Source organism: Panthera pardus, unplaced genomic scaffold, assembly GCF_024362965.1.
Source record: "Panthera pardus isolate Hobbes unplaced genomic scaffold, ASM2436296v1 HiC_scaffold_16, whole genome shotgun sequence".
In the NCBI taxonomy this organism is placed as follows: domain Eukaryota; kingdom Metazoa; phylum Chordata; class Mammalia; order Carnivora; family Felidae; genus Panthera; species Panthera pardus.
The window spans coordinates 112,118,724-112,141,335 of NW_026526721.1; the positions used below are offsets into that span (position 1 = coordinate 112,118,724).

General features: G+C 39.9%; 2 protein-coding genes across 9 annotated transcripts in view; one reads left to right on the forward strand and one right to left on the reverse strand.

Moving 5' to 3' along the window:
- Nucleotides 1–22,612, reverse strand: part of MED12L (mediator complex subunit 12L) — a 333,810-nt gene that overhangs the window by 141,702 nt on the left and 169,496 nt on the right. The gene's annotated exons all lie outside the window — the stretch shown is intronic.
- P2RY14 (purinergic receptor P2Y14) overlaps nucleotides 1–22,612 on the forward strand; it is a 78,725-nt gene that overhangs the window by 13,116 nt on the left and 42,997 nt on the right. For 3 of the 8 annotated variants that reach the window (XM_053903711.1, XM_053903708.1, XM_053903712.1), the window contains exons 1-2: nucleotides 9,465–9,756; nucleotides 9,986–10,041. The gene's annotated coding sequence lies outside the window, so the exon portion shown is untranslated. Of the gene's footprint in view, nucleotides 1–1,464; nucleotides 1,640–9,461; nucleotides 9,757–9,985; nucleotides 10,042–22,612 lie in introns of those variants that run through there. The other 5 variants (XM_053903710.1, XM_019439745.2, XM_053903709.1 and 2 more) reach the window with 3 other exon arrangements.

A 22,612-nucleotide genomic window follows, 5' to 3' on the forward strand; every position in this document is an offset into this window, starting at 1 on the left:
GCACAGAGCCCAACATGGGGCTCAATCTCATGAACTTTGAGATCCTGACCTCAGCCAAAATCAAGTCTGATGCTCGACCAGAGGAGTCACCCAGGTGCCCCAACACTGAATAATTATTTTCTAATGAAATAAAACTAACATTTATTGGGCACTCCCTATGCACCAAGCACTGTTCTTAGTCCTAAATCCACCCATTTCATCCCCAAAACACGAGGAAGCCCTAGCATTACCCCCATGTTAGAAATGAAGAGGTTCAATAATATTTCCAAGGTCACACAGTTCAAAAATGCGGTTTCTTAGCAGTGTGGAGGTTCCTCAGAAAATTAAAAACAGACCTACCCTATGACCCAGCAATAGCACTGCTAGGAATTTATCCAAGGGATACAGGAGTACTGATGCATAGGGGCACTTGTACCCCAATGTTTATAGCGGCACTCTCAACAATAGCCAAATTATGGAAAAAGCCTAAATGTCCATCAACTGATGAATGGATAAAGAAATTGTGGTTTATATACACAATGGAATACTACGTGGCAATGAGAAAAAATGAAATATGGCGTTTTGTAGCAACGTGGATGGAACTGGAGAGTGTGATGCTAAGTGAAATAAGCCATACAGAGAAAGACAGATACCATATGGTTTCACTCTTATGTGGATCCTGAGAAACGTAACAGAAACCCATGGGGGAGGGGAAGGGGAAAAAAAAAAAAAAAGAGGTTAGAGTGGGAGAGAGCCAAAGCATAAGAGACTGTTAAAAACTGAGAACAAACTGAGGGTTGATGGGGGGTGGGAGGGAGGGGAGGGTGGGTGATGGGTATTGAGGAGGGCACCTTTTGGGATGAGCACTGGGTGTTGTATGGAAACCAATTTGACAGTAAATTTCATATATTAAAAAATAAAAAATAAAAAAATAAAATAAAAAATAAAAAATAAAAAATAAATAAAAAAAAAAAAATGCAGTTTCTTGGGTCCAGACTCTGCCAATGTGATTCCAGAAGCTCTGGTCTTAATCATGGCTCAATACTGAAACGAAATACCTCAAGGTTACTACTGATACTACCGAAATCCTTGCTAATTATTTATGCCACCAAATGTAATTAACAGGAATAAACTCCATCAATACTGCAAATAAAGCTTGGCTTTAAGTTGAAAAGGTCTCTCAACCAAAGCTCCAATAATTTATCTAATAAACATGAAAGACAACACTATTGAGAGAAGAGGATGTTAAGTGAAGCCCATCAATCATGCTTATTTGATCATTTCATTCTCTCATAATTAAGATGAGCATATAACTCACTGTCAAGACCTGGATACTTTTGAGAGTTTAAGTCTCACTTGTGGAGCTGACACAACAGGTGTATACAGGCACAGCGTGGGCAAACCAGGACATATGGCCCCCATGCTAGTGACACATAACAAAATTTGTGTCTACATTACGATTTTGTTATGATTTTTATATTTTAGTTAAACAAGCTACTTAGGACAAGGGAAAAGAACTCAAGGAATCCAGCCATCACATCAACAAGAAGCCCCCAACGTGAAGCTTCTTCCACCAAGTTTACTAACGAAAACTGAACCCCTGGAGTCAACAAAAACTCTCTAATGGATGCTTCCTGGAAGTGCGGATGATGTTTTCTAGGTTAGTATTTGTTGCTAGCAGTTTTGCGTAATGCCACAAGAAAGAACATAGCCTACCCAAATGGAGTATTTTTGTTTGCTTTTGCTTAATGAAGGAACACATTATCTAATTCTAGTCTAAATTCTTTCTGTCTTTCACAGCAAGACCACCATGTATCTTTCTTAGCACTATCAATTATTAAGAGCAAAATTTATGATTGGGAGGATTTCAACCCATTTGAGACAGAGGCTGCATTCGCCCTTCTCAGGCAAAGGCTTCCATGGAGACACTCAACAGGCTGGTCAGGAGGCAGAGCCACAAGAGGGCCCAGGTGTCAGCTAACTTTCACAGCAGGATTAGATCAACGCCACCTGCAGGAAGTCTGTAAGGCTTCTGAAAGAGGCTGATGAAGCCCCACCCTGTTCAAGAGGAACAGAGGTTCCAAACTAGCCTTCAGGTCATGATGAAGTCACACGAGCCTAGCCAAATGTCCTCATTTAACATGCCTAGTGATCCTTGAGGATCATAGGGTAGCAGCAAGTACAAAACACAGAAACTTGGCCACACTGACTCTTTTGTTATGATTACGCCGACTGGTCCACACAAAACAGAGGGAGAATCACTGCTGTGCTCAAATTATTAACTAAAGAGATATGCAGCTCTCTACAGCATGAATTGCCTAAAACCACAAAGAATTTCTCAGTCCTGCTGCTGAGGAAATTAAATTGCCAGGGACAAACACAATCCTCACACAATCCAGAAGGACAAACAAATATGTTCAGCTAACATTGGCGTGCTGGGCACAGAAACTGACACGGCATACTTTCAGGTGTGGCCTACGCTTTGGGCGAAAACTGGAAAAAAGAAACTGCATGCGATCACCCACAACACTTCCTCTGACTTCAGTTAGGCTCAAATTCTCTGAAGACTACCCACAAAGCCTTCCCCTAAACTGGCTAGGATGAGCTCCTCCCACACACATCACACACAGCATGAGCAAGTACAATCGGTTTGTCAGAACCCTGGGAAAGTTTATCTAACAGAAATGAAGTAATTCTCTACATTCTTAAGTCTCATTCCTGCTCGAGGATTCCACTCTCAAGATTTCTCAAGGCTCATCTTCCTAACCTGTTCTAACAATTTACTAAAGAGCTGAGCAGTTACAGCACTAAATACATGGTCTTATAAATCCTCTCAATCACCTGACCTAGGATGAATCAATATACAGATCAGGGGCTCAGAAACCTACAAAAAGGAGTTCAAAACCATGCAGAAGCAAGTACTTACACGATACCCCTAGGATAATATTATTAAAAATAGTCACAGTTCTTGTTTTAGATTAATTACATCAGCTAACTTTTTACCTACAGAATTAGAGCATCCTGTAGTGGATAGTCTCAGCCTCCTCATATTTTAGAAACACACATTCACTCAACACGCACTTCTGAGCACCTACTACGGTAGTGGGCACTGGGGCAACCCAAACAAACCAGCAAGTACAGCCACAGCCCATGCTAGCCAGGGCAGGTTTTAAAAACACAGGCCACATGGGATGAATACTACCACCACCAAGGTATCAGGGACACTTCCAGAAAAGTGACCACTAAGGCAAGTCTTAAGGTCAGACGGAAGCAGAATGATGATTATCAGAAATGGTGCATTGCAGAGAAGCGGAGATGGTAAAAAAAAATGCCCTCTTCTACTTCCTCATTATCTTTCCAAGATATACAGAGAAGAGGAAATACATGCACCGAAGTTTTTGTTTTCTTTTAACAGTTAAAGTTCTCCATGTTGACTGTTTGCTAATAACATCAACTGAAATTCATTCCTTCTGATTCTTAAGGTCAAACACAATCTAACACCAGCAACACAGAAAATCTATTTGAGCATTTCAACTAATTGGGACAAGGTATTCAACACATAACTCACCATTAGTGCCACCCCCAAGTGAGGTTTCGTAGAGTATCTACACAATATGTAAATATTGTGTATATCAATGCATGTTATAAACTGTCACTTCTGTCATCCTACCAGAAGGTGGACATATTGCACCAAAAGTCTGTTTCTCCAATATAACTCTCAGAGCTAAGTACACAACTGCCATCGAATTCACTCATTTCAAGAAGTTAAAAAATAACAAAAAGCATTGTTTTCAAATAAAACCAGCTAAGTATGTTTCAATGGCATAATTCCTACCACTCCACCACTCTAAACCAATTCACTGACTTGGGCAGGATTTAATGCTTCACACAGAGAAACACAAAAAGGCCATGTCTGTACTCAGTTTTCCTGCCAGGTTATACTTTTTAAAGTACATCAACAATCATTTTACTACAAAACAAAAAATTCATGGCATTCTCAATTATGACCTCCCTCCTCAGCATGATAATTAGAACCCTCCACATTGTGGCCCACTCCACCTTTGCTGACTTTCTATCCATGGTACCCTCGCTGTCACCATGTTTTTAAATCCCAGATTGAAATTCACCCCAATTTGTAAATAAAAAAGCCATTTAGTAAGAATCAAAGACCATCTCCTTCAGAGAGCCACTTCCAAACCTATTTCCTTTAAATATCTCTGTAAATTCATACAATGTTCATATAGGGCCTTTTACTAACATCCTCTGTAATTCTTATCAATAGATTTCTCAATGTCCAGTAGAATCCTACATGTATTCACACACCCCAACATGCACACACAACTATAAGTCACTTGCCAGCAAAAACTTTTATTTTTTAATGTTTATTTGTTTTTGAGAGAGAGCAAGCGAGAGTGAGAGAGACAGCGCGACAGCGCATGCACAAGTGGGGGAGGGGCAAAGAGAGAAAAAGAATCCAAAGCTTGCTCCAGACTCTGAGCTGTCAGCACAGATTCCGAAATGGGGCTCAAACTCATAAACTGACTGGAGCTCGAACTCATGAACTGTGAAATCATGACCTGAGCCAAAGTCAGATGCTCAACCAACTGAGCCACTCAGGCACCCCAACATTTTTTTTAATGATGTAACCCAGTAAATAGCTGCTATGCTTAAAATAAATTCATTGAAAATGTTCTTACTTATCTAAGGGCTGATCAATAGGGACCAAATAAATAAATTATGGAATACTAAAGAACTATGAAAAAAGAACAAGGAATTTCTACCAGGCTAATGTGATTAAGTCCCCAAGACAGCATGTTGAGAAAAAGCAAAGTGCACAAGTGTGTGTTACCATGCAAAGAAACAAATGAGGAAAATCTGGGATAAAGCACTAACAATAAAGTTGTTTCTGTACTTATTTAAAGATTTTGGGATAAGGAACAAAACAGGACATTTATGGAACCAAGAAGAAACAAAGTCAGCTTTTAAGGACAGCTGACAACAAGCTGGATGGAAACTGACTGGAAACAATAACAGACATATTTGGGGATTACGTTAATCCCACTCTATTTGTAGTACGAATACACAAGGGATATTTATATATAACCATTCTTAGTCCTGAAAAGACAGAGTCCAGCCTGGAAACAGTGTTGGAGAAAGGAAATGTAAATGTGTCTGTGAGCATGTGGGTGGTAGTAGCCATCATCTCGAGGGTATGTGAAGAGTTCTGAGAAAAAGATGTATCAGGATGAAGTCATACAGTACTCTTTGGGTTCCAAAAAGGAAATGGGAAGGGGCTGCAGGAACACAGAATTATACAGCATAAATCAAACAGTACAGAAGAAAACATTTTTTTAATCTTTTTGTTTCTTTTTTTTTTTTTTTGATAGCAAGAATCCTGAAAGCAGGGAATATGACCTCTACCTACTTATTATTTTATTATTATTAATATGATCATTAATATTTGTATTGAGTCTGGTATCTAGTGGGCTGAATATAACAAACATCTAATTTTAAAAATACATAATGATATGATCAATAGTTTGTCAGGATAAAACACTTTTGCAAACCTTAATAATACACTTATTTCCAATTCCAAGAGAGAAATACCTGTACAAGATCATCTTCACATTTAAGCATATCCACAAAATGCCCAGGATACACCTCAAGGAAATACAAAATGGTGGCAGGGCCAATCTGCACTCCTGCGTTGAAACAGGCTGAGTCATCCACAAATGTGCCCATATTTCCCGTAACTCCACATTCTGGGATGGCTGGGGCCAGTTTCCAAAACCTAGGTGACACAGTGAGGTGCACAGAAAAAGGAAGACTCCACTCTTAAGACTTTTCTGCTAAGAGGGAGTAACAGCAGACAGTATAAGAACAGATTTACATCATTCATTTGCACCCAGTGGAGAAAAAAACCGATGAGAGAAGTGATCAGAAATATAAAACTATGAAAATAAAAATATAAAATATAAAAGGCCTCAGGAGAAGTCAGACAACATTGTTTTCGTTGCATAAGCCTCCTTTTGATACCCTTCCTTCCTCCTTGGGTTTCGCCTCATCTTTGGCTGCTCTAGTCTTTCTCTCTCACTACGTCTATGAATGCTCACCTCATTACCACCACCCTCCTGGTACTCTGATCATCAAAATTTCTGCTCTCAGGGCAGACATCTGCATGGGTGTCCAAAGACAGAGCAACAACTTATAAGGGGACCCCAGCAGCTGGAGTGAGCTGAACAGAAGAACAGGTCTAGAGGTAGGGCATCTGCCCAGAAGATGAAAGTTCCTCCAAGTGTTATATGATCAGAGGCTCCGAAACAGGAAGGCAGGGATGCTCACACTTGGCCACATTTCAGATTTACCAGAAGACATTTGAAAATATAGATTCCTCAGCCAAAACCACAAGGATTCTGATTTGCTTTATTTGATGAAGTGTCTTGGAATTTGCATTTTTAAAGCTCACCAGGTGATGTTGATGGCCAGTCAGATATAGAAACAAACAATGACTTCAAAAGAGTCACAACTGGGGCGCCTGGGTGGCTCAGTCAGTTAAGCATCCATTTCAGCGCAGGACATGATCTTGCAGTTTGTGAATTCAAGCCCCGCATCAGGCTCTGTGCTGAGAGACAGTGCAGAGCCTGGAGCCTGCTTCAGATTCTCTGTCTCTCTCTCTCTCTGTCTCTGACCCTCCCCCAATCGCACTCGCCTCTCTCTCTCAAAAATAATAAACATTAAAACAAAACAAAACAACAACAAAAAGATCAGAACTGCTAGGTAAGCAGAGGGCAAATGGGACAGTCCAGAGGCCGGGGGCAGGAAGAGGTAGCAGCTCTGGGTATTTCCTTCAACAGTCTCCCAACCGTGAAAAGATGAACCATAAGACCTGGCCTTGCCGCCATCAGTTGGGTCCTATGGCCCAAAATTCTACTAAGGCAATTTGTCTTGAGACATGCAGTCTTAAGAACACAAGATGAACAGACAACTCACCAAGTTCTTCTTGGATGCTTACATGTTCATCTTCCCTCAATTCCAAGCCTTACCCTCTGCCTCTACCGCTGGCCCTGGCATCTGGAGTCTGCCATCTGCCTGCCATCACTCTCTTTGCATTCCTCATCTCACACTAAAATGCGGTGTGATTACACTCAGCAGTTTTTGATGAGAAAATACACTTTTCTTGTGTTCCCAACAAGGACAGTCCCGGTGTACCGGACTCTCAGATGCTTCATGAATTAACAAATCTGTGTTCTCTATTCATCTGATTCTAAAAAACACCCACAGGGTTGGGGAAGGAATCCTCGACTGTGGCTCTGAAGGCCAGCTGCAAAGTCCAGTCCTGCCACCTACTAGCTTGGACAACTTAAGTTTGCTGCGGCTCTATTTTCTCACTGTAAACACAGGCATGGTTACCCCTCAAATGGCTCCCATGTGAATTGGCTGTAAAAGGATCTAATACAAAGAAAGTGCTTCTGAGCTGAGTGTGGGAGTGTGCATCTGTGGTTTGATCCAGTTTTTGGCAATGAATGTTCCACTTGAGTCCCCAGCTGTCCTCTCCATGCCATCTTGCCCTGCTACCTGCCAATACAAGTATAGACAAATGCCACAAACGGGCTTCCCACAAGTCAGGTTTTGTTTAGACTTACATTAATCTGAAAAGTCTTTGATTTAGATAACAACGTGCAAAATTGGGGGAGACCTAAAAGTACAGTCAAGAGCACAAGATCCAAGAACTGCTCTGCCAGAGTCCAAATCCCAGCTGGAGGAACTGTGGAAACTTACTTAGGATTGCTGTGCCTGTTTCCTCATCTATTAAGAAAAAAGGTGGGGGAGGGGATAGGAATGGAACCCACCCAGCTGACAGAGTTGTGAGAACTCAGCGAGTTGAAACACATAAAACACATTTAGAACAGGCCATACACTCAGCACTGGCTCATCCACAGATGAGGCAACACTGGACCCTGACAAGCTCCAGCCATGGCAGCTGACCCCATGGGTGGGCCACGAGCTCCCTACTTCATCATTTCTTCATCCCTCTGGGTCTTACACACCATCTACCTCACTTATCTAGACTACCAGCCATCACATGACCACCTATATAGGGCTATCTCCTTGGCCTTGGACTTTGCAAGACCTGGTACCGGGAGGAAAACAAGCAGGTCCAGTGAATTTAACTACATTTCCTCCCAGTCACCCTCAGTAACAGGTATGTAGTGTACTCCATGGCGATTACAAGCAGCATAAGAGAGCAAGGGGACAATTAATGGGTGCTTCTGGGACTGCGAGAATAAACAGTGCCTCCAGGTATAAATCAGGGAAGTCTTCAGAGCTGCAGCTAAGAGACTATTAGTGCCAAATCATCCATTTAATCAGCGTCATGTTTACATCCAAGGGGCTCTGTAGTGCGCCTGGTAATAATAACCAGGCTCTGAAGGCTAGTCCCTACCTCCATGTATTTACCCACCACAGCTCGTTGCAGCTGAAGCCAACGAGCCTGGAGCCTATACGCACACAGGTGTTCTTAGCCCCAGCAGTCCAGGCAGCAGCAAGCACTGCACGGGCCCGTGCTTCATGAGGGAAGAGACCTGGGTCTGAGTCACAACTCCATGTCCAGGGACTGGGATACTGCTTACCACATAGTACATACAAAGTATCTAGAACAGCACCTGGTTTATCAGAAGCATATAAACAAGTGCGAACATTTATTGTGACTGCTAATCTATACGTTTTTTAAGCAAACTGAACTTTATAAGCGAAACCATGAGCCCATAATCTGGCAATGGAACAACCTGAGTGAACACACCTGGTATTCAGGCATCTTATAAAGGACATTAGAGGTCATGGTTTTCTTTCTTTCTTATCCGGTACTGAGTCACACTTTGATAAGGGCTTTGCACCCAAACACTGAGTGCTTCTCAATCTAACTGCACACTCTAGTTCAATAGGAAAGGTACTGGAGCTCTCTTCAGGACATGACAAATTATACCAGGTAACTTGAACTAAAAATAGGAAGTGGGTCCTGCCTCTCGCCTTCCAAACAGCACAAACCAAGCAAAACGTCAACAAGCTATGTGTTTACCTGAAGTACTACTCCTGATCTGTCAGTAATGCTCAAATATGGAAAAATTAATGTGGAGAACAAGTGACAACAGCAGCACCTCTTATCTAACACATGTGGCCACTGATGTCAAAATGCTTATTTACTCCAATGCTGGTTCTGCATTTCCAGGTCACCCCAATCACCACCTATTTGTGAGCAGCTAGTTACACTGGGTGGCTGTTGCCAAGTTCCTCCTACCAGTGTATTTCAGACAGAACCACGTCTTACCCACCACAGCTGCCACCGTGGACTACCACAAGTTGATCTGGCAAAGATTAAGAAGAAAATCTATTTAGATTGTTGCCTAGCTCTTCGCTCGCCAAATGATGTGGTGATGTTGAAAAAAGTAGAAAATTTCAAGAAGGGGGGGTGGGGTGGAAGCCAGGGTTACTTTGGATCACTGAAGGAAAAGAAGTAGCACAAAGGCCAGCCTGACACCCACAGAGATCCAAACATCTCTCTTCTGTTTCCATTTCCTGGCAGCAGTGAGTAAATTCTGACTGACCAATTCAGCTGTGACAGGAGACCCATTATTTTGTGGTTTCTGTCAAGTTCCTGATTCTCATCTGTTCTTCAAGATGAGCAAGAACTCTGCGTGTAACAGACTTTCTCTGGAGTGTATATTGAGACGTATTCTGAAATGAACGCTGTTTGACTCACAGTCCAAGGGCTGCAGACAGGTAAGGAAACAGATTTTCTGTGAGATAACGTGAGCGCGTATGAGTGGTGTTATGAGAACAGAAATGATCTGTGCGCTGGGTGGCAAGAATGCCCGGTAACACTAGATGATTCCCCATTCTTAGTAAGTTGCTTTTTGTTTGAGCACTATAATTGGTTGCTATGGGATTATATTTGCTCATACTGAGTCTGGGATCCAAATCTGAAATTTTATCATTGATGACTACTTAGGATTTCCAATTTGGGTTATTCTGTGAAGAAGACACATCAAAGAGAGTGCCTAAAAGGTATTTATGCAGGACAAACATTTTTAAAGGTTGTAAACGTATATCAAAATTGCCTCTAAGAACTATACAATCTATTATTACTACACATATAAGTCAGTGTGAATGTTTGTTTGTACTTGTATGAGTCCACATATAACATAGTTATTACCTGTATGGACATATACTCATAAAGGTAAAAAGCCTGTGTCTTTGCTGGTGTTGGCATAACGTAACCCTACTAATATCTAGTAAGATATTTATTTGCCTTTAAAAAGAGTTATAAGCTACAAAAACACCTATGCATAGCAAAAAATTGAGTTAATCTACTACTTACTATGGTTTATGACTAATCAGCTAAATTATTTCAAATATTTTAAACATTCTGAATTTAAATTACACACAGGGGAATTCTACAATGTGACCATATTCAACCAATCTCAAGCAATCCATCTAGTCCAGAAATATATTTTTTTAACTTTTTATTTCTTTTCATGAAGAGAGAGAGAAAGCAGGGGAAGGGCAGGGAGAGAGGGAAACAGAATTCCAAGCAAGTTCCACGTTGTCAGCGCGGAGCCCGATGTAGGGCTGGATCCCACAAACCCAGAGATCACAACCTGAGTCAAAATCAAGAGTTCAATGCTCAACTGACTGAGCCACCTAGGTACCCCCAGAAATATTTTTTTTGGTAAAGTACACCTAATCCTATGGAGAAAATCAATCAAAAATCACACTGGTTTAAAAAAACACACACACACATTGTAGTTCACATATTCTTCTTAAGAAAAACAGACTTAAAAACAATTTTAGCACTACAAAACTTAAATATCATTGATAAGTTATAAAAAAACAAGAAAACATAATATACTCACCATAAAATATCAGAATAATATACTTTCATCATTTTTGAGCCTACAAATTTTATACTCCAATAAAATCCATAAATACACAATAATCGTATGCACACACATACACAACTGGTAACATACACATAAACTGTAAGTTATCGCATCCATTATAGTGTGCTAAGGAAGAAATGAGGGCACAAATGAGATACTCAAAGCATGAAGACACAATAAGGGGAAGTGGGCAGGGTGTGGGGAAAGAATTGCCATTGACTGAGATATTATAGTGCCCACCTCACACTTGAAGAAGCATGTAAAGAGCATTCACTACCCTGACGAAGACCATCCAGCTGATCTCACCATGAGCCTGAGCCCTTGAGCACATGCAAGGCACTGGTACTCCATTCATGGCAGCTCCCAAAGGCCACAGGGTTTCAATCAGCCCAAACTTACCACTGCTACACCTGCTCCCTCCCCTTCCACCGCACCCTACCCAATCACCAATCAGCAGGTCCTAAAATCCTCTTGGACTGCTTTCATCCTCAACCATGCATTTGTAGGATAGTATTTTTTTAATTAATTTTTTAAATGTTTATTTCTTGAGAGAGAGCACAAGCAAGAGAGGGTCAGAGAAAAAGGAGGGAACAGAGGATCTGAAGAGGACCTGGAGCAGGGAGCTGACCACATACAGCAGGGAGCTCCATGTGGGGCTCAAACTCACAAACTGATCACAAGATCATAAGATCATGAGATCACAAACATCACTACCTGAGCTAAAGTCAGTTGCTCAATCAACTGAGCTACTCAGGCACCCCTGGAGGATAGTATTTATAATTCTCTGGCTATAACAATGTTCGACCTAGTATCAGGCACACATATTAGGGGGGAAGTTATACTTAAAACTATCTCTGACATCTTTTTTTAAATTTGTTTTTAATGTTTATTTATTTATTTTTGACAGAGAGAGAGAGAGAGAGAGAGAGAGAGAGAGAGAGAGAGAGAAAGAAAGAAACAGAGCAGGGGTGGGCAGAGAGAGAGGGACATACAGAATCAGAAGCAGGCTCCAGGCCCTGAGCTGTCAGCACAGAGCCCGATATGGGACTTGAACTCACTAACTGCGATATCATGACCCGAGCCAAAGTTGGACGCTCAACCAACTGAGCCACCCAGGCGCCCCTATCTCTGACATCTTTAAATAGAGTACAACAGTTGGGTTGGGGGAAAGGTGGCAATAGAAATTAAAGTCTCTCCTGGGGCACCAGGGTATCTCAGTCGGTTGAGTGACTTCGGTTCAGGTCATGATCTCATGAGTTCAAATCCCGCATTGGGCTCTCTGCTCTCAGCACAGAGCTGGCTTTGGGTCCTCTGTCTCCCTCTTTCTCTGCCCCTCTCCCAGTAGTGCTCTCTCTCTCTCTCTCTCAAAAATAAAAATAAACATTTAAAAAAACATTAAGGAAAAAAAAAGTCTCTCAAAGGCAGAAGACTCAAGGTGGGGGGTGCCACATTAAAACAGCTAATGCATGGGAGGGGCGATGGGCTAAATGGGTAAGGGGCATTACGGAATCTACTCCTGAAATCATTGTTGCACTGTATGTTAACTAATTTGGATGTAAATCAAAAAAATAAAATTTAAAAAGTAAATAAATTAATTAAAACAAAACAAAAAGACCTTCCACAAAGAAAAAACAACGAATCCATACACTAAGTAGCCAGTTACTAAGTAATTACCTTCTAGGAGGCCAGGCCACCAAGCTCCCTGAGTCCCATTCCCTGATGTAAAGCTGATAACATCAGTACAAAACTGCTACAGGACTCAAATAGATCATGTATGTCAAGTCTTTAACACAGTAAGACAGGAAGCATTGAGTAAATATGGGCTGACATCATTTTGTTTTCACTATCATAAAGACCTCAAGGTAAATGTATATGTAATTATATAGAAGACCACTGGAAAACAGAAGAAGGGGGCATGGGAGAAAGGAAGGAGAGAGGGAGGAGGGAAGGAAGAAAAAAACAGTCAAGGTTATTTGCCACTAGATCTAAGATGCTTCTGAAGTCAAGTGTGGACAGAGGAATATTGTTGCCTTCAGAGTGAATTTAGGTGTTGAAGCTTCCTAGGCCAATGCCTTTATGGTAAGAAACCAGAAGTCACATTTATTTCATTCGGTTTCCGCATTTCCTTGAAAGTTAGCTGTCTCAACCTGCCAGCATGGGCAGTCTCTGGCATACCAATAACAGACCAGTCCAGAGATGACAGGCTGATGCCAACATGAGCTTACTCTGCCACCTTCCTCATGGGTATCTGCACTTGCAGAAGACTGCCTAATAGAGGATGACTGAACAATAAGGAGAGTTTCTTTCAAATGAAAATTACACCATCAGTGCAAGAGTGCCAAGCTCTTCTAGGTAGAACAGTCGTTCTTAAAGTGTCCCAAGACAAGATGCATCAACATCACCAGGGAACTTGTTAGATATGCAAATTTTTTACCCCAGGACTACTGAATTATGAAATTTTGGGAGTGAAGCTTAGCAATCTGTGTTTTAACAAGCCCTCTAGGTGATTTTGCTGCATAATTTTGAATTCCACTGGGTAAAATGACCATACATCCTGGGACAGGGTTAGGCTTGATTGTAAATAGTACAATTTTGTACTACCTAAGTGGACACTTCCTACTTAAGTGACCTGGTTTGGACAATAAATTATATGATCGTCCTCACATTTCAGAGTGGATACTATAAAGGATGGGCTCTATTTACTACTTGGGATGTCAAATTAGCTTCAAGTCTGCTGCCACATTCTGGTAGTAAACCCACAGAGTCCCTGTATGTTGAAAAATGCATTGCCTCATAAAAGTCTAGGGGGCAAGGATCCTATCTTTCCCCCAAAATTACCCACTAACAAACTATATAAAATTCTCAGCTTCCTGAGTATCATATGGGATCAAGTTCCCTCCATCAGGTCTTTAAAATTCTTTTAATTAAATCTTCTGGCTCCTCCACGGGGAGTTTTCTAGGGTGCTAGTTGGTAGAAGAAAAAAGTACAAACCTAGTAGGTAATTTACTAGTCTTATTTTTATCATAATAATAACTTAACTATATTAATTCCCAGAAAAACTAAGTTTGCCACAAAGCTTCCCAATCCACCTGTTCTTTTAAAGGCAAAGTTAAATGTTGGTTATATGCTTTTGGATCTGATCAATTTTTGACTCCTTTGAAATGCTCTGTCTTGACACAGCCTGAATTAAATTGCTGGGTTTTTATTCAACTCTGAAGTCTTCCTTCTGTTGTTTCTGAAAAGCATCAAAGGCCTCGGATATCATGTTCTGACCCTTCATCTCTCAGATAAGAAAATAAACATACAGGGACGGTGGCTTCTACTCAATTACGTAACATCTGTTGTCGAACTCAAGATGTCAGAGAAAAACCATCAGCTATTTGGCAGCTCAGACTTGGCCCAAAGGAGACTGTGTACTTTGGTGTAGTCACTGGGACAGAAAATCTGATTCTCAATTTTTCAGGATCACACACACTGATTTTCATATAGTCACTATACTATAGCAACAATTTACACCAAGCAGACTTGCAATATGTCAAGTTCTCCTTTACTGTGGGAAAGATACCTGGCTGGAAAGCAAGACTCACCCATTGCTTATAGGATCCTCCCAGTGAGTTCGGTGCTAGGGTCAATGGTTTGATAGATAAGCTCATAGAAGGCTTCCTCTAAATAAGGAATGTTTCCATCCTGATACAGAGGGTAAATGAAATCTTCTTCCTATTCTGGACATATTTCAGTCATTCATTAATCCAGTAAAGACTCATTGCATACCATGTGTACCATGTGCCCACCATGATTCTAGATGATGCTCAGGAGCTGGCCTACAGCAGACTCCCTGACCTCACGGAGCTTACATTTTAATGGGCACCAAGACAAGCCTTGACATCTTCAATGTTACAACAATCTTTGAACATATTGTAATGGAATAGATTATATTTTATTTATTTAATTTTATTTGTTTATATTTATTTGATGTAATAGATTATATAGATTATATTTTAATTTTCTTTATAGAGATCTGAAGGGCACCTAATCTCATCAGAAGCCAACCAATATTTACAGACTTGATCCAAATCCATGTCCTAACCCTGTTATAAGCTGATACCCTACATATACTGATGACAAACACAGGATATGGAAAACAATACAAATTTCAGTTAAATATTGTAGGAATTGGCCTTAGCATTTAATATTCTCTTTTTCCTGGCCCTGAAACTGCCTACCTATGTTTCTGCATAAGGATCTCACTGTCTCTTCCCCTACTATAAATATCTCTGCACGCACCATTTTTACAGAAGTGAAAAACGGGAAGAGAAAGGGTATACTGAAATTAAAAGAAAATCTAGGGGCACCTGGGTGGCTCAGTCAGTTAAGTGTCAGACTCTTGGTTTCAGCTCAGGTCATGATCTCATTGTTCATGAAGTCGAGCCCTGCATTAGGCTCCATGCTGACAGTGCGGAGCCTGCTTAAGATTCTCTGTCTCCCTCTCTCTCTCCCCTTCCACAGCTCATGCATGCACTCTTTCTCTCTCTCTCAAAATAAACAAATAAACTTAGGGGGAAAAACAAAGAAAAGAATACCTAAAATTGAAGGTTAGCTGTCTTGTTATCACTGAATCTATGAAGAGTCATACAGCAGCAGCCCTTATTACTAGTGCCATGGAGACAGGTAGTTTGTTAACAAAAAAAGGGAACAAAGTCAGAATCAGTGTTAGAAAAGGAGATCTCCTTTAAATACATTACTTTAAATTAAAATACTTAATGTACCCCTACTGCCTAATCTTTTGGGGTTGTGGCCAGACTATTTTGTCTGGGGATGGGTCTGCTAATTTTCCTTCAAAAACCAGAACTGTAGCATACTGCCAGTCATGTCCAGTTTCTTACTTTATTTCAAATACTATGAGAATTTTTAAATTCTTGAGAAGCCATGGGAGTAAAATAACAAAATAAAAAACCGAGACCTAGACCTAGACTCTTAAGCCTTCGAAAGAACGGAGTGTGTCTTAGCCTTACAAGGAAATAGCACAGTGAAGTTTCCCCACAAATGTTCAGTGGATTGACGGCAGTAAGGAGGATCTGAACAAAGTAACTGTTCCAAAGAAACAACATTCTGCCTCACTAGTTTTTATCTAAATCCATTCCTACCCTAACTAAGAAAAGGTACACACTATGCTTTCACTAAAAGACGACTTTCACTAAATCCTAAGTCCTCACGTCTACAAAGCCAAGGTATATAGCCTAACAGTAAAGAGCAAAGATCATGCATTCTGGAATCAGACTATGTGGTTTCAAATCCTGACACCACACCACTTACTCTGATATCACCTTGATAAAGTTATTCATTCAATGATTCTATGAGTTTCCTCACTGATCATGGAAATTAAATGAACATGCATAAAGTATCCAAAGAATGACTGGCATGACATAAGAGTACAATCAATGTTTACTGATGTCATCACCATCACCTTATTTCTCAGTAACACAGTACAGTAGTTTGATGACCACAAGAACAGTGGAAGCCAAAGAGAGATACTTCAAATTCTAGCTTGTCAAAACCTCTGTCTGCTCAGTTTATGCATCTGTAAAAACAGAATAAAAATGCCTACCTAAAAATAACTATTGTAACAGTTATCATAATGTCTGGTATACAGGTGACAATCAAAAAGGATAGCCATTAACACTCATATATATAGATGTAGTAAAGCTACGTTCCACCAGATGTCCTCTCCTGCACATCAAACCTCCATCCAAAGAATCTTAACCAGCATTTTATTATGGATTCAGTCTTTCACTTGGAGCATTGGAAGAAAAACTACCTTCCCTCAAGAAATAATTTTGAGAAGATACCCACTGAACATATAGGCTATAATCTAGGAAAAATTATGTGCTACACTGTGCAGTTATAATAGGAGCTCAGAAAAAGGAAAGAACACTGTGTGCTGAAGCATCCAGTGGACTGAAGAAACAAAATTAGGCTGAATCTTGAAAAAGGAAAATGACATACCAACAGAGGAGTGGGAAATGATACACTGAGTAGAGAAACAAATTCAATTAATATTTTTACTGAACTCTAAAAGCATGTCTTCCTTTATCCTTGTCTTGATCCCTTGACCTGAGATCTTGATCCTATTTGGAATTATTTTCCCTTCAATGGCCAATCTCTGACATTTCTCAATTTCCATCTTCAAAACAGAACATAAACCACTTCTTGCCTAGAAAGCCTTTCCTGTTTGACCTGCCTTTTTCTGAGAGCTCGTGTGGTGCATATTCCCCACCATCTTTCCAACATCCTACACCATTTACACATAGTTTACAATACGCTTTTAACATCCTTACTGCTCTACAGGCCAGTTTTACACCATCGATTTTTTCCCCACTTAATTTAGGTTGGAGTGTAAACTACATACAATAAAATAGAAAGATTTGAAATGTAAGTTCAATGAATTTTGACCCCAAGTAAACACCACCCCAATTATTATACTTGAAAGCTCCCTTATACTTCTTTCCACTCCTACGTGTCCACTGACCTGATTTCTGTCACTAGAACTTAGTTCTACCTGTAGTAGAATTTCATTGAAACATAATCACACAGTACATACACCTTTTGTGTTGAATTCTTTTGCTCAATTTAACATTTTGAGATTTATTGTTGGGATCACACTGTTGGCATCTATCATTCCTCTTGATTACTAAGTGGTATTCTGTAAGTATACCATAATTTCTTTACTCGTTTTAATCTGCTGATGAACATTTGAGTCATTCCTAATTTTTGTTTGTTATGAATAGGGTTGCTATGAATACTCTAGTAAAGGGCTTTTTATGGACATATGCTTTCATTTCTCTTAGGTGAATAGCCAAGGAATTAAATTACTAGCTCATTAGCTGTATGTTTAACTTGATTAAAAGTTACCAAACTGCTTTCCAAAGTAGATTTTCTACTTTATACTCCAACTAAAAATTGTTCTATTTCCTTGTGTACAGTTAATATTGTCAATATTGGTGTTTTGGGTTTTTTTTGGGGGGGGGTTGTTTTAATTTTTTTGGTTTTGTTTTGCCATTTTAATGGGTGTGAAGTATCTCATCATTATAATTTGCATTTCCCTATTAACTCAAGATGCTGAACACCTTTTCATCTGTTGCTTGGTCAAACATCTTCTTTAGTGAATTGTTTCTTCATGTCTTTTGGCCATTTTTTTTTTATTGAGTTACAGAAATTCTTTAAATAGCCTGAATCATTTAATAGAAGTATGTATTGTGTATTTTTCCTCCCAATCTGTGGCTTGCCTTTCATTTTCTTAATGGTATCAAATGAAAAATGGAAGTTTTCAATTTTAAAAAGGTACAATTTATTAACTTTTCATTTTATGATTAGTGTGTTTTGTATCCCAATAAATTACTGCCTACCCAAGGTTGTGAACATACTCTATATTTTCTTCTAGAAGCTTTATGGTTTCAGTTTTACATTTAGGTATACAATCCATCTTGAATTGTTTATTTGACTCCTTATTTCACCTGGTAATAGATCTCGCAGAGAAGAAATGATCTATAAACACTGTTGCTCATTTACAAATGCCCCCATGGGTTAAGACAAAGCCTGTTGAAGAGGCCTATGCTTAGCCTACGGTATATCCTGGATGGAAAATCTACTCACAGGAATAAAGTCACAAATGTGATCCAAATGGACACACAAGTCTCCATTTGAAAGTGATGGTCTGGCCCTGCCTTACGATAAGCTTTTAACTAGGATAGGGATAATCCAAAGTTTGCATTTTTTTAATGAACAACAGTTTAACCCAGCACTTGTAATGAACAACAGTTTAACCCAGCACAAAGAAACAGAGGACAGTTTGCTCACAATAGTTTCTTCCTCTTTGAATATGCATTAGATCAATTACCATCTCATTAGTATAGACGAAATTCTCTTTAATGAATTAGGCTTCATCAGTCAAGTGATTCTTAGCAGCTCCACTTTAAACTGACTTCTAAAATGAGTAATAAATGATTACTCAAAAAGATTACTCTCTGGGGACATTGTTCCTATAGCCTTAAACATATGCATTATTTTATACGATTTAGAGGACTTTTAAAAATGTTTTAGTAATATTTCTTCTAAAAAATATGTCAAACCATAAATAGAATTATTCCTGTTACTCAAAGATTATTACCTAAGGCATCTAATATAAAGCATTTCAAGTTATTTCCTTGAGATTTTACTAAGAAAGCACAAGATTGGGAAGAGTAAAAATACTCTTTTCCACTTATTAGGGCTTGGAGAAATTAACAAATTAACTAGGATCATAGAACATTTTCTGAGTACTTAGCAATGAAGTTGGTAAAAATACTCCATATACTAAAAAATGAGGAGACTGTTCTGAAGAGTTGTATGTTGCCAGCTGGTTCCTTGATACTGAGCTAAAACGCACTCACTGTTTAGCAATTCTTATTTTTTATTACCCAGATGACATTTATGTTTCCTCAAGTGAGGAACTGCCACAGGAAAACTATTCACAGCTAAACGAGAACCTAGGCACTCATTTATTTGTAGCTTGCACGTCCCTCTATGTTTAATGACTACCCAAGATTCACAAGCTAATATTGCTCCGAACTATCAACAAGGGGCACCTGTGTGGTTCAGTTGGTTAAGCATCTAACTTCTGTTCAGGTCATGATCTCAGTTTGTGAGTTTGAGCCCTGCATCAGACCTTGTGCTGTCAGTGCAGAGCCTGCTTCAGATCTTCTCTCCCCCTCTCTCTTTTCCCCAAGCCCACTCACAAGCATGCATTCTCTCTCTCTCTCTCAAAAATAAACATTGAAAAAAAATTTGTTAGAGAAACTATCAACAATAGTTGCTTAGAATTTAGGGCAAAATAGAAGAAAGTACCATATGAACCTGGCATTGTTTCTTTTTGAAGAGAAAAAGGAGTTTTCATGGCTAGCCACTTCAATGTGGTTAAGTTATGCATTTAAATTCCTTTTTCTCATCAAGTATTTCCATTATCACCATTCCCTTAATGGAACTCCATTACTTTTATGCCTTATTCAATGTATAACTTTTTCTAAAGCCTTAAGTCAGAAAGAATAAAAGCAGAAAAAAATAAACTCCCAGTAAGGAATACTGTCTTAAGCCATATAGTCCATGAAGTGTTTAGTTAATGGTTCCAATAACAGTCAAAATAAACTTTTCGTTTAAAGAATTTAAGAAACTCTACCATTCAGGAAATACGCTCTAGAATGAGCTACCCAAAATTTAATTTGAAAAGTTCTCTAGGACTTCACAGCACTGATAGAATTCACTATTGCTAGCTATGAAGTAAATCTTAGTTTTCCTGAACACCCATTTCAAATCACACTGAAGGCACCTGCACCCCACGACAGACTGCATGGACTTCACATCAGGAAGGAGTTTATACAAGTTACAGGATCCGATGGCATACGAGGACCGAGCACACCAGTCCCTCCCTAGGAAGAGGTAGCTTTTCTTTCATAGAATGGCTACAGCAATTTTTCTTCTCACTCTTGACTGTCTCCTTAACAAGCAGCCAAATGCCCCTGCGCACACGTTTTATTTTTCCCAGTCACAAGCCACCAAATCTCAAAGCTTTTCTCCTACGGCTAGAGTTCCTTTACACTGATTCGATTTTCTCCTACGGCTAGAGTTCCTTTACACTGATTCGTTCGTACCACTTACTCATACACTCCTTCATTTACTTAAAATCTTCAAAATGCTAGAAAAGATTATTCAAAGAAAAAATAGCTAAGACTAATGTGAAAGTCAAAAAACACAACACGCCAAAAAAGGACTATACTATTATACAAGTGCTTTTGTGCAAATATAATTTTCATAATGTCTAAAGTCTAGGCAAACTGTGTTTGCAGGGGGGGGGGGGGAGGGGGTTGTTTGCTATGTTTTAGACCAGTGAATTTATTTTTTTAGTTCTTTTTAACACTTATTTATTGTTGAGAGACAGCATGAGCATGAGCAAAAGAAGCAGACACAGAATCTGAAGTAGGCTCCAAGCTCTGAGCTGTCAGCACAGAGCCTGATGTGGGGCTCAAACAGCAAGATCATAACCTGAACCCAAGTCGGATGCTTAATCAACTGAGCGACCCAGGGGCCCTGTAGACCAGTGAATTTATTGATGAGATACTAAAATGCCTTTGGATCAGAGATCTTAGGTTGTACTAAAACCAGAAGCTGGAAATGCTCTAGGCCTTACTTTCTTCCTCTAATCTGTTTTTGTCCTTGAGCTGTTTCATTCCTGCTTGTTTTGTTTTGGCAGAGAGACTTTACTTTTTGCAAATACAACATTGTAATTCACATCTTTTCTCTTTCACTAATGTCACTGGTTCAGCTTCACATTTCTGGGGTCTGCAGGTATCTTTCCATCAGCTACATAATCATCTCTGGAACTGTGGCCGTGGGCATAGGGTAATAGAGTTCAGGATTCTTTCTGTTGGGTGACATTCTTAAAGGAAAAGTGTCATTGTGAACTCAGTGAACACTCCAAAAGATGTTAGGTGAAATATCATGCTGAGAGGCTGATATCTGTTATCTGAGTCTATTCTTTCAACATTCAGTTAGAAGTGTAAATCAGAAGGTTTATATGCTTTTAGGCAAACCATTATTTAATGTTAAGCTCATTCACTCAACAACAAACAGCTTTACATTGGGCTGGTACTATGAATATAAGCCTAAAGGTTTCTTCTGCTTGGGATTTCTGGACACATTCAGCATTAAGTTTCAAATATTCAACAAATCTGTTTGCATTTTAACTTTGATCAAGTTAATATTCTCATTTTAACAGAGGCCTGTGAATGCCTCAAAAATTGAGAATGTGAGGAAAAATCTCCTTATTTAACAGGAATCAGATGAGCCTCCCCCAAACTCACTATGCCAGGAGCAGCCATCAGCATGAAGTTTCCACAGCCATGCACACAGAAGCACTAAGGAGCAAGGAGAAACTGGAAATGAGCAAAGTACGATGGCAACAAAGCCAAAGGCACCTGTGTACATTGCCAAGAACCTACAGCAGGGGCTCTGGAACTCGGTAACTAAGTTCAGGGCACAGACAACAATCAAATGTCCCCTTGGACCAGAACTAGTCATACTCGTCCAGGACAGAATGCCCTAGTCTTTGCCTGCCACCTTCAATTCTCAGAGTCACAAGGCCCTGTTCCAGTCCCTCCCATTAGTCCCTGGAAAGAGACGAAATCAGAGACCCCTCTAAATCAGAGTTGTTATGACTGTCATTTGTCAGGAAGAACTTCTATTCAAACAAAATCTTAAAACACTTTTACATCAGACACAGAACCAGAAATGGTCTTCAGGAGGCTGAAGGGAAGAGACTCCCTCAGACTGTCTAAAACACACCTCTGGAAAGCTGTTGTGCCTGCCCAGAAGCCAGCCGGGAAGAAGTTTGAAAGCACTGCCCAGACTCCTCCTCGCAGACGGCAATGATCTTGTGATTATGAACTAGACAAGTTTTTAAACATATAAACTAGGGGCACCTGAGTGGCTCAGTCGGTTAAGCATCCTACTTCAGCACAGGTCATGATCTCAGGGTTCGTGGGTTTGAGCCCCGCATCTGGCTCTGTACTGAGAGCTCAGAGCCTGGACCCTGCTTCAGATTCTGTGTCTCCCTTTCTCTTCCCCTCCCCCTCCTCTCATGCTCTCCCTCCCTCTCAAAAATAAATAA